Source organism: Balaenoptera musculus, chromosome 17, assembly GCF_009873245.2.
Source record: "Balaenoptera musculus isolate JJ_BM4_2016_0621 chromosome 17, mBalMus1.pri.v3, whole genome shotgun sequence".
NCBI classification, from domain to species: Eukaryota; Metazoa; Chordata; class Mammalia; order Artiodactyla; family Balaenopteridae; genus Balaenoptera; species Balaenoptera musculus.
This window is the reverse complement of record NC_045801.1, coordinates 72,898,351-72,910,563: the sequence shown is the minus strand read 5'-3', so window position 1 is coordinate 72,910,563 and position 12,213 is coordinate 72,898,351. Positions and strand designations below refer to the sequence as shown.

The window sequence follows — 12,213 nt, the reverse complement described above, 5'->3', positions numbered from 1 at the left end:
TTTGACGGTATGGTAGCAGAGGGATGCTCGGTGAGGAGGGCAACATTTGAAGCTGACTTGAATCAGATAAAGGACCGAGTTTTGTAAGGATCTGAGGTAGGGGAGGGAGCATTAAACACAGAGCAAGAGCCAATGCAGAGACTGTAAAATAGGAGCCTTTCTGGTATTTTCCGCAGTCAGAGAGAATGCTAGTGTGGCTGAGATAGAGTAATACAAGATCGAGACAAAAAAGTCTCCAAGAGAAAAATGGGAATCTGAGAAACAGTGGAACAAACCCAGGAGTGTAATGAAAAAGAAGCCCGGATGACAGCTGTGTAGCAGTCTTAGAAAGCAGTTGATCCAAATGAGTGTAGGACAGCAGAGGACCCAATAAAAAAGGCCTTTAATAAGATAGGTACTTACATTACATACATTATGCGATTAAGAACCTGGAAGATTTTCATGATAAGACGGCTGCCTGTGTCTTCTGCGAATCTGAAAAGAGAAAGATAATAGAAATTGTGAGAAAAATATGTATTATATATGTGTATGTATGTATAATTTTCTTTATTCATCTATTGATAGACAAGTTGCTTCCATATCTTGGCTATTGTAAATAATCCTGCAACGAACATGGGGTGCAGATATCTTTTTGAATTAGTGTTTTCGTTTTCTTCAGGTAAACACCCAGAAGTGAAATTGTTGGATCATATAGTAGTTCTATTTTTAACTTTTTGAGGCACCACCATAGTGTTTTCCACAGTGGCTGCATCAATTTACATTCCCACCAACAGTGCACGGCGGTTCCCTTTCTCCACATCTGCCTTTGATCTTGATGTGGGGCACACTGTCCTCTGGGCAGTATGAGCTCAGTGACAGAGAGTCCAATGGCTGCACTGACTTTTCTACAAGCACAATCACATCACTCGATGCTGCAGTGGGTGATATTTTTACAGTAACAATAGTATAATTGATGTTGTCTTGAAATTTAGAGTTAACCTAAACTGACAAAGCAAGAAGGACCCAAACATAGTTAAAGACAGAAGGTAAATGTAAACCTTGATGCTGCAGGAGGGTGCATGGCAGCTGACCAAGGCTGGGGTCACGATGGACTCTCCGTGCGCTCATTTCCTGGTCTTAACATAACGTGTTTGAGGGGTGAGGGTGGAAAGAGAATTTAAATTTTAAATTATTTTGTGCGCTTTAAAACTTTAAAAACTGCCTGCCTGTATTATTTTTAGAACCTTATATTAGAAAGAGTTATCCTTCAGGTCTTTTATTCCACAATATTTATGGAACATTGCCTACATTTCAGATGCCACGTACTGTGGAACAAGTGGAGAACAAGACAATAAAATGTCCCTGCCCTCATGTAGCTTCTATTCCAGTGGGGGAGGATGGGCCTTTCTACAAGAACCCAAAAGAGCCAAGGTAAAGAAATGGGGTGTCAGTAATATCACGGCCACGCTCGCCAGCTCCCCAGGTTCAACTGCCGTGTGCGTGTCGACGGCTTCTCACTCTGATCTTCAGACGAGATCTTGGTCCTGAGCTTGCGATCTGTGTGTCTGCGTGCCTGGTGAGCATCTCTAAACCTGATCTTCCTCCACACCCTGCAGCTCCATCAGAAGACATCTTCCCCCCCTTCCTCCATCCTTCCCTGCATTCACATGCACACCTCCCCGTGGCCGGTCAGCTACCAGCCTCTGCTGATTCTACGTCCTGTGCGGAAGTCACCTCCCTCCTGTGCCCACGGCTCCCTCTCAGACCTGGCCATCACTTCTCGCTTGGATTATCCCAACACGCCCTTCACTGCTCTCCAATCCATATTCCACCCTGCGGCCAGGGCAACGTTTCAAACAAACAGATCTGATCATCTCATTAATCTGCCTATAGTCTTTCAATGACTTCCCATGGCCCTTAGAAAAAAGTTCAGACTCTTTAGTATGGCTTGCAAAGTCCCTCTCTCTCTTTCACGTATGTGCGCATGTGCACACACACACACACACACACACACGGGCCTACACATTTGCTGCTTTTTCTTTCCAGAATGTCCTCTCCATCACCTAGCTCTCTTCTACCACGGTCTTCCCACCCTTCCTGTGAGCCCAGCTGCTTGTGCTGCTGGCAGGGCACCGACCTCACGCTTGGCTCTGAGGCTCTTCCTGTCCTGGTGTCCCATTGACTGTCTAGAGTAGAGTGATTATGCAGTGTAGGCTCTGGGGTCCCACCCCTTGGTTCAAATCCTGATTCTGCCACTTCCTTGGGCAAGTTACTTAACTTCTCTTAAGCTGTGTGAGCATCTGTAAGATGGGGATCACAGTGAACTTACCTCCCAGGTTGTTGTAAGATGTGTGACCGGTCCCACAGTGCATCTTGGCTGCCGCCGTGCATTTTATTGGGACTCACAGGTCTGGTCCCAGCTCAGGGAGGTCTTCCTTGACATGCCCTCTGTTTTCCTGCACCCCACATTTCCCCTCCCTGCACGCATCCCTTTTTATTGTCATCACTCGTGGATACTGCTAGTGTAGTAGCAGGAATTGTCTGCCGGCGTGGGAGCTTCGTCAGTGTGGAGACCAAACCTTTGGTCCTACAACACTCCCAGGGTTCAGTGGAGAGCTCGGTACACGGTCGCGCTCTGTAAAAAAGGAATAAATGAGGAACTGGGGTAGATGCGGAATTTAGTTCATCTGACTTGACCTTGGAAAGAACTTTCTGACCTTGAGAGTTGAGGGGCCCTGAAACGCCTAAGCAGCACAGCTCCACATCTCAAATGCATTCTGTCCTTCCATAGAAGAGCTTAAAAATGTATTTCTTTATTGGCTTTTAAAAAAATACTTGTTTTCCAGCCATGTTTCTAACTTTGAGATGACTAGGAGATGCTCAAAGGCTGGGGCCACCTCCCCTGGCTGAGGGCGGAGAGGTTTAGAGCTGGGCTTGCAGAGACCACGCCCCCTCAGACCCCTGTGCCTCTTTGCCTTGAGTGGGGTCCTCTTTTAAGAGGCAGTATTATTCATTCAGCACCCCCCCCCCATGCACACCTGTCACAGGACCAGCCAGCGCTCCTCCCTCGAGGATGCTGCTCTGCCCTGAGGCTGGGGGACCAGTGTTCAGGGCGCGTGTGACACAAGCTCAGGCAGTGATTTGGCTTCTTTAAGAGCTCTGACAAGCTCCATGAGTCCGGCAGCTCCCACCGCTTGGCAGGGCAGCCAGCAGCAGAGCCAGCTGTCGTGGGCCCCACGGGGACCTCGCTGTGTTTACGTGAATGGTCACGTGGTAACCTCTCCCAGCTAGCGGGCGGCTGCCTAGTTACCTCATCTGCAGCCCAGTGACCTCATGCACATAAAATGTGGCCAATGCGAGACAGGAGCAGGACGGCCCAGCCTGTCCCTCGGAGCCCAGGAGAAGCTCAGGAAAGCAGCTGGAGAGCTGTCCGCTCAGTAATGCCTCCCAGCCAGGAGCCGATTCCTAAGTCAAGTGGACGTGGCTCCCAGGGGGTGGGGCTGGGAGGTGCCTGTGCAGAAATGTCCGCGCCCACCCTGGGAGCTGCTCCTCTCAGGGGATCGGCGTCTCCCCCTCCTCCACCCCAGGAAGGACCCTGACCTCAGGCCAGGCAGAGCCACCACCACTCCCCCTCCTCCCAGCCCCCAGCCCTGAGGCACTTTGAAGAAGTTGACGCACAAACAGGATGAGAAATACACCACAAAAGCGGAGAAGGGCGCCTGTTCTCTTGACTTACGGGTGGAAGCATCACTAGATAATGTGGGGTTTTTTTTTTATTGTTTATCACTTTCTTTGAATTATATTTGCTCTCCCCCTCCAAAAAATATTGCATGTGATGACTAGGAATATAAAATAAATTACCTTTGCCATAGGCTGCTGGGTTTATGAGCCCCTTTCAAGCTCTCCACAATGTAAAGGACAGGCTGACCTAGAGTGATCTCCCTCCGGTCAGCTCCCTCTCCTTGCTAGCTCGGTAACAGGAGCTCTGCTATTTGTGCATTTAACAGCTTAACCCTTTGGGTTACCCAGAGCTCTGCATCCTTTCTGGGCTTTCTTTTGGGAGAGTGTCCGGCTTTGGGTTGGCACTCTGAATTTTAAGGCAGCTGATTTATGTTATCCATATCATGTGTATATTTAAAAAAAAACGTTAAAAAACAAGGCTAGGAAGTAAAAATGGAAGAAACAACACAAAAGTTAAATAGCTTCAGAGGTCAAGAATTTGTTTGGATGAGGTCTGCACAATGAAGGTCTTGTCAAGGGGGGCGGTTTACTCATTTTAAAGAGTAAATGTCAATAAACATAGAGTCATTCCCCCCCACTCCATTACATGGAGATCAATTAGCGATATAGGAGCCATTGCACGTTTTCTTTAAATGCCTGACAAAACCAGTTATTAAAGGTGAGATCTAAGTCTTCCAGGGGTGAAGCAAACCCTTGGCTGTAATGATCAAAGGAGCAGAGGTCATTGTTTCGATGGGGTGTTTGCTATTTACTTGCAGTCAGGCACTTGACATATTCTTCCTTATTAGCAAGCCTGGAGCCGCCCTGGAGAGTGTGCAAATCATTTCCCCCAAATCTGGATTCCACAACACTCCTCCTCCACACAGATGAATGCCCCCGCAAGCAAACTGCACCCCTTCCCCACCCCCAGCCTGTCCAGAGTCACCGAGGCTGCCGGCAAATGGTTCTTCAGAGCAAGGTAAGCACCACGGAGAACCGGAGGCTGTATATTTAAACAGTTACGGCCCGTGTGTGTCTCTGCGTCTTCTGCCCGGTCTCGAGCAAGATGGTGTCATGTGTGCGTTTTACATATCAATGGCAGAGGAACCTGTTTCCAGATGGCTGTACCTATATCAAAGCCACCTTTTTATGCAGAGGGAAGACTGTGTGACCTCCCTCCAAGTAAATGTGTTTTGTAAGCCCTGGGAATGACTGCTTAAAAAACGGTCCTGGGCTATATTTCACGTCCAGTCCAACGTGTGGTGTGTGCACAGCTGTTGCGGGCTGGCATGTGAGAGCATATTAAAAGGAAGATTACCGTTTCCCATTTTTTCCCCCTTCTGAAGGCTCGATATGCATATATGAAACTTGTGGGGAAAAAAAATAGGCATAATGAGACAAGGAAGCCGGGTCTCCAGGCACTCGGCGGGGCACATCTGGAGTTTGTAGCATTCTAGAGATAGTTGCTTATTCCCAGGAGCCGCCACCGGGGTGGGAATGGGGGCCCGGTCTCCATGGTAGCCTCCCTATCGCTCCCGCGCCAGGTGTGAGCGTGTGTGTTTCTCGGAAAGGCTGTCCTCTGAGGGAGTGGGGAGGGGAGAGGACCAGAGAGGAGAGGAAGGAGAAGACAGAAGGGAGGTAATTAGGCGCCCCCTTGCCCAGCGGAGCGAGCTCAGGAGCGGGTATTGGGAGGGCGCTGGCGGAGTCAGATGGTGCGCAGCGCCTTCTCCGCGCCCGCCAGCTCCTGGCTTGTTTCTATGGGGATGAGACCAGGGAGGAGAGGCCCTGGGGTCAGCAGAGACGCACAGATAACAACACCAAGCAGGAGGGGCCTGGGGAGGCCCCTGCTACTTGCCTCCTAGGCAGTGTGGTATTGGTCTTGAACTGACAACCTGAATTCTTGCTGGTATTTTTCCCAGTTAAGAAATCCGAAGTGTTTCAAACCTCGTTGGCTGTTATGCAGGAAAAGGCTTCATGGGGTAGCATTTTTACTGGGCAGCCGACTGGCTGATCTTATTCCTGTATAATGGAGAGAGAAAGTGGGGAGTTAGGAGCTGTAGGGACCTGCGTTACAATAAGAGGCCAATCAGGAGCGAAGCTGGGACATTTTCCCAGGAAGAGAGTTCGTTATAGTTTCATGGCTTCATGAGATTCATGGATTTTTTTCTCTTTGTTTTTTTTTTTTTTTTTGAGCTGCAGGACTGTGAGGTTTGCAAATGCCCCGTGTAAAACAATGCCCCCCAGGGGAGAGTCAGGGACAGGAAGTGTGAGGTCCAGCTCGAGGCCGCCCTAAAACAGGCTGTAAACAGCAGCTGCTTCTATTGTGCGTGCCAAGTGCTGCCTATTAGTCGAGGTCTCCTAACTCCTTGTTTCTTTCTCTTAAACCAGATGTGACCAACAGGAGTTTTGTCAGTTCCTAGGTGGATCCCAGATGGTGGGAATCAGGGGAAGGAAGCTGAGGGGCACACGCCGGGGTGCGGGGGCCCAGGCGGGAGAGGGCTGTCTGCCCTTTCTTGGGTGCTTGGTCTTTCTCCGTCTCCACATCTGATCTGCGGTCCTGCCGCCCAGCTCTCTGGATGCAGCAGCTGAGGCCAAGTGGGGAAGTGACGCCTGGCGTGTGTGATCTTCAAGCTCAAATGTGGGCACGTGGAGGGTGCAGGGCACACTTGCGGAGGGAAGATGACGGCTGAGGAGGACTCAGAGGGGCCACGATTAGGGAGCCCCAGGTGGAAGGCAGGACGAGGGTAAACAAAAGAACTCCGTGCCGCTGGGACCCTGCAGACCATGGGGAATGAAACACAAGGGCGGCGGGCGGGAAAAGACGGAGACCGTTCCGCGCAGCCACACCTGGCGCGGGGTTCATCAGTCCCCGGGCTGCTAGGCAGGAGCCGCCAACTTCAGAGCCCGAGTCCTTCTGCTTAGTTGTGTGTGTGTGTTTACCCTCTAAGAAACTGGGGGTTACACAACCTTCTGAGATACGAATCGGAAGCACTGTCTGAAATAAGTTGAACCCTAACGAGCACAGGTGAGTCAGCAGCACAGAATGGGGAGATCAGGGAGGCAGAGGTCTCCCACAGCTCACCCTCGTCCCTGCATTAAAGCGTCGTGGCCCGGGAGAAGACCCACAAGAGCAGCCGCTGCCTTTCTGTCCTCTCCTTTTCGTGGAGATGCTGAGAGTCACCGTGAGACTTAACTCCTGAGGTGCTCGGCTGTCCCACTGTGTCTGACAGCTCTTTCTGTGTTACACGGCAGTGAGTTCTCATCTACAACTGGTAGAAGTGAGGTGGGTGTGGCCATTCTGGACAGCAATTAAGAAATTGTATATTATATATTTTATATGCCATGACATGGCCATCCCAACGTACGCCAGAGAAACTGTTGCCTACGTCCATATGGAAACACACGTGGGTAAGGATGCGCCTCATAGCATTACTTCGGGTCCCAGGGAGCTGGAGGCGACATAAGTCTCCGTAATTTGGGGAATGGATAGGTGAGATGTAGCAGAAGTGGTAAACACTGTGCAGCAATGAAGCAACGGATAAACATAGTTCCTTAGAAAGAGTGTTGAATGACAAAGGAAGATGTAGAACGGGATCTATAGCAAGATATCATTCTAATAGAGTTAGGAAAAGCATACATACACTAACAACACTCTATCTTTAAGATATGTATGTTTCCAAGGGCAAATTCCTAACACTTTAGATGGGTGTCTGTCGGGTGGGGAGAGAGGAAGGAAACAGGTCATGGGGATCAAGGATACAGGGAAAAAATCAAAATAAAATTAAAGAAGGGAGGGGGTTTTATATTGACTAATTATAATAATGTGCCATGAAATGAAGAAACAATGAACTGAACCCTGTACCTGATTCCTATGTATAAAAATTCTCTCTCTCTCATCCATCCACCTACCTATCTAATACCATAGTTTCTGTGATAAGAGCTACTGTAGAAATGCATGAATGCATATATAATATCCTCAACAATCAATCATCAAACGCTCTTTAAACCGATACTACATGCCGAGTACCGAGGGGCCTGCGGAAGTATATGGGGTTGTTCTTGTTCTTATCATGCAGCTTGGAATGAACAGTGTACAATGCAAAACAGTTTATAATTAAGGCCCAAACTGTGTGAGACATACCACATGAGTTGCATGAGATTGGAAAAAAAAAACAGAAAAAGATTGTTGGTGAGGATGGTAGAAGTCAGGAAAAATTAATGTGGAAAGAAGCTCTGTCCTGGGCCATGAAGGATGGTGGGCTTGGCTTGGAGGAGGGGAGGTGGTCTTGGGGCTGCCCTTGGAGCTGCCAGGCCTCGCAGATGGGCAGGTTTGAGATGTGGAGAAAGTGCACGCCTCCCCTGTGGCCTGGGCGGCATTCACCCCGAGAGCTCTGCTGTCCTGTGTAACCTCTTAGGAGCCTGCTCTGGGCGTGGGCACTTGAGTAAGAGTGCAATTTGGGATTTGGCCAGGAGGATACATCTGCCGCCTCTGAGCTCCCTTTCACTTTATTTTCCTCCTATACTAGGGGCTGCCTCCCCTGCTTTCTCCTTCCATAAAGCAATGAGAAAGGGGCACATTTTAAAGTGACAGTCCTACACTGGCAGCATCACATAGAAAATTCTCACTCCGCACACCTTCCCAAGATCAGTTTTCAAGATCTTTTTAAAAATCAAAATCATACATGCTTGAGTTGAAAGAGTCAGCCAGTCCCCTGAGGTTTGTTAGAAAAAACACAAAACAAAAAGACCACAGGAGTCCCAAGCCCCTTCCCTCTCCATTTCTCCTTACTCAGGGGCAGTTACTTGGAGCTAGGGTGAGAGAGTCCTTTTGTATCTATTTCTGTGTTTCTATTTAATAGGATTATGTTGCTTCTTCTTAATTTTTCAGTTTTAGGCATTTAAGATTTAGCTTTCTTTCCTCTTCCTCCTTTGACACAATGAACATTTCCCATCCTCACCTTCCCGGTGGAGTTCATATTATAATTCTGATTAAATGAATATTCAGAGTATGTTACTCAAAGCTGAGCCATGTAGTAACTACAATGATTTTTCCTTTTCCACATAACTTTTTGATCTCTCTGGATCTTAACTGCCCAATACAACAGCAACTAGCCACATGGAACTTTTGAGTGCTTGAAATGTGGCTCCTGTGACCAAGGAATTAATTTTTAATATTATTAAAATGTTATTATAATAGTAATTATTATTTAATTATTAATTCGTTTACATCTAAATTAAAAACGGATGGCTTTTGGAAAAAAATTAAGTATGTATGGAGCACTTTTGGTATGTGAATCACTTTTTCAACTGCAGATTTAATGAGAACTAAATACAGCCGAAATCAAGTATTTCTGAGAAATTTCAGTGTGCAAACTGAGATGAGCTATAAATGCAAAATACATACTGGACCTCAAAGATTTAATATGAAAAAGAATATAAAAATCTCAATAATTTTATATTGATTTTATGTTGAAATAAGGTTTTGGGTAAATTGGATTAAATAAAATATACTATTGAAATTAATTTCAGCTCTTTCTTTTTTTAATATGATTGCTAATAAATGTAAAATTACATATGGGACTCTTGAGGGTGCTGCTCTGAATTGTAATTGTTTTGTTTGTTTATTTATTTGGTTTTCCATGCATTTGTCAATCCCTGATTCTATGCCAGTGTTTTAGATGTCTCTTGAGATAAGCATTCACAGAGGACGTCCTGTGTCTTATTCTTCTGGGAGAGTCTGTCCAGGAGTTCCCTGATGAGCTCTTGTGCCGACTGGCTACTGTCATTCGGAGGTCCCCCTTCACTAATGGCCTGGGAAGTCCCTTTATTGTTCTACTGTGTTGAAGTCGAGCCCTGCAACTCATATCTTCTTCCTCCTTGGTTCATTCCTTTGTTTTACGGAACACACTCTCCCAGTTTCCTAAGAAAAACTGTAGGAGGAGGTTAATTTTTCATATGTCTGAAAATGTCTTCCTTCTACACACACCCTTGACTCATAGTTTGTCTGGGTAGATAAGTCCAGTATGGAGATCATTTTGGAAGGCATTGCACCATTGTCTTTTAGCTCTCTGTGTTGCTTTTGAGAAATTCTAAGTCATTTAATTTCTTATCATTTGTGTGTGACATTTCTCTCAATCTCTCTTTCAATCCTTCTCTCTCTCTCTCCTTGCAGAATCTTCTTTTTCTCGCTACTACTGCTGTGATGTTTCGTGATAACGTGACTTGGTGTGGGGTCATGCCTCAATTTGGGGAAATTCTCTTGAATTACTTCATGGGTGATTTCCTCCTCTCCATTTTCTCTGTTCTTTCTCTCCGGAACTCTTGTTATTTGGATAAACAGATGATTGTTGGTCTGTTTGAGTCCTCTAATTTTCAGGTCTTTTTTATTTTCCATCTCCGCCTTTTGCTCTCCTTTCTAAAAAGTTTCCTTAATTATCTTCCAAAACTTCTGCTGAGTTATTCATTTATACCACCGGTTTATTTAATTTCCAAAAGCTCTTCTTTTGCTCTCTGACTACTTTTTTCTTTTTAATAGCACTCTGTTCTTGTTTATGGGTGTGATATCTTCTCCTTTATCTCCTCTCCAAGGACAATAATGATTGTTTCGCTTTTCATTTTCTTTTCCTCATGTAGCCCTCTGTTTCCTCTAAATCCCCTCTCCTCTGTGTGTTTGGTCTCTCTCTTTCATGCTGGAGGCTTTCTCAGAGGTCTGGGAATCCGGGATTGTTTGCATGTTTAGGATGGGGGGCTAAAATCTGATTGGAAGCTGTGTGCCTGTGGACAGGACCTGCTGAGAGGGACCTTCTTTGTAGGGTGGCGGTGGGGAAAGGCCTGCTTTAGGTCTTCCTCTAGAGCTGGTCAGATTTCTCAGAGGAGAATCTGTTCGCCTCCTGCCCAGAGGGTAATATCCTGGCTGTCAGCATTCCGGGAGCTGAACTGGGGAAGAGGGCTTGGTATTTCAACACTTAGCAAGTGTACATTCACCAAACCGCCTGTTTCTCTAAGGCACCGCAGGCTGCTATTGGCTGCCTCTGCCTGTTATCTTTTGCCGTTTCACGACTACCTCAAAACTTTGTGGCTTGGAATAACCATTTTATTTTGCTCACGATACTTAGGGTGAGGAGTTTGGTAGCTTGGCGTGGGTGGTGGTCTCTGATCATGCAGCCTTGGCTGGTTGCAGCTTGGCTGGAGGGTCCACTTACATGCTGGCTTCTACTCCTGTGGCATGGCGGCCCTGCCCCCCACCATGGTATCTCACTCTCCAGGGCCTTTCTGTGGCTTGGGCTTTTCACAATGTGGTGGTCTCAGGGCGATCGTACTTTTACATGACTGATGACTTCCAACTGGCAGGAAGCAAAAGCTGCTAGGCCAGTGGGGGCTGTGCCCAGCGCTGGCACCACGCATCGCTTCCTGCACATTCTGCTGCTCAGAGTTTTAGTCTGTCTGCCACCTATGACCGCTTCCCCGGATGTGAAGAAGAATAGACCTCCTCCTCCTGAAAGAAGAAGGGCCACATGCAAATGAACGTGGGAGTTGGGAGATTTGCCATCTTTGGAAAATTCACAACTACCCAGCTTAAAGCTGATTAAAAAAGAAAAATTTGGGACTTCCCTGGTGGCGCAGTGGTTAAGAATCTGCCTGACAATGCAGGGGACACGGGTTCGAGCCCTGGTCCGGGAAGATACCACACGCCACGGAGCAACGAAGCCTGTGCGCCACAACTACTGAGCCTGCATGCCACAACTACTGAGCCTGTGTGCCACAACTACTGAGCCTGCGTGCCACAACTACTGAAGCCCGTGAGCCTAGAGCCCGTGCTCCACAACAAGAGAAGCCACCGCAAGGAGAAGCCCACGCACCGCAACAAAGTGTAGCCCCCGCTCGCTGCAACTAGAGAAAGCCTGCGCGCAGAAACGAAGACCCAACACAGCCAAAAATAAATAAATAAATTAATAAATAAATAAACAATTTTTTAAAAAAGAAAAATTCTAGTGAGCATGATTTTCACTGATAGGAATATTTATCAATTGTTTCCTTTTTATAGCTATTCTCCATAATGTCCTTCCAACATCGTTGAAAATCTAAATGAAAGATTGTGTTAAACTTATCCCCTGCTTTGGAATAAGTTTATTTCATAGATAAACATTTGCTCTGAGTCTTCAAAAATGTCTTCTTTCTCTTTTCATATGCTCCGTGATTTTTATTGTATTTTATTTTTTTGATTTGTTTTCCCTTTGGAAAGAGATCTGTATTTATTCATTTTGGAGATTTGAATGGTTTTGTCAGCAATTGTACTGGTTCTTTTTCTCTTAGTCCCAAAGGGGGGAATTTTAATTTTATATTTATTTGGTAGTTTTATTTTCCTTGCTTGGGGGAATCTATTCAGCTGGGAAAAGTTGGTAGCAAACTACTGAGAAGGCCTCTTTGCCTCAGGAAGTCCACTGCTTTTTTCAAACAGCTTCTTTGAAGCCTCTTGTGTTGGAGGTGTGGATGAGGGGTCCCTCACTTCCCCAG

The 12,213-nt window shown here is 46.7% G+C and overlaps 1 protein-coding gene and 1 long non-coding RNA gene across 3 annotated transcripts in view; one reads left to right on the top strand and one right to left on the bottom strand.

Annotated features, from left to right (window-relative positions):
- Positions 1–386: 386 nt before the first annotated feature.
- LOC118883858 lies at positions 387–3,924 on the bottom strand. Of its 2 annotated transcripts, none has more exons than XR_005017106.1 (3): positions 3,841–3,924; positions 2,309–2,614; positions 387–474 (listed from the first exon to the last, which is right to left on the bottom strand). It is a non-coding gene; the product is annotated as an uncharacterized LOC118883858 (long non-coding RNA). The 2 variants fall into 2 exon arrangements; XR_005017107.1 differs by lacking the exon at positions 3,841–3,924 and adding an exon at positions 3,018–3,134.
- Positions 3,925–4,589: 665 nt separating this feature from the next.
- LOC118883628 overlaps positions 4,590–12,213 on the top strand; it is a 171,112-nt gene continuing 163,488 nt past the window's right edge. The window contains exon 1 of the mRNA XM_036830644.1: positions 4,590–4,678. The gene's annotated coding sequence lies outside the window, so the exon portion shown is untranslated. The remainder of the gene's footprint in view (positions 4,679–12,213) is intronic.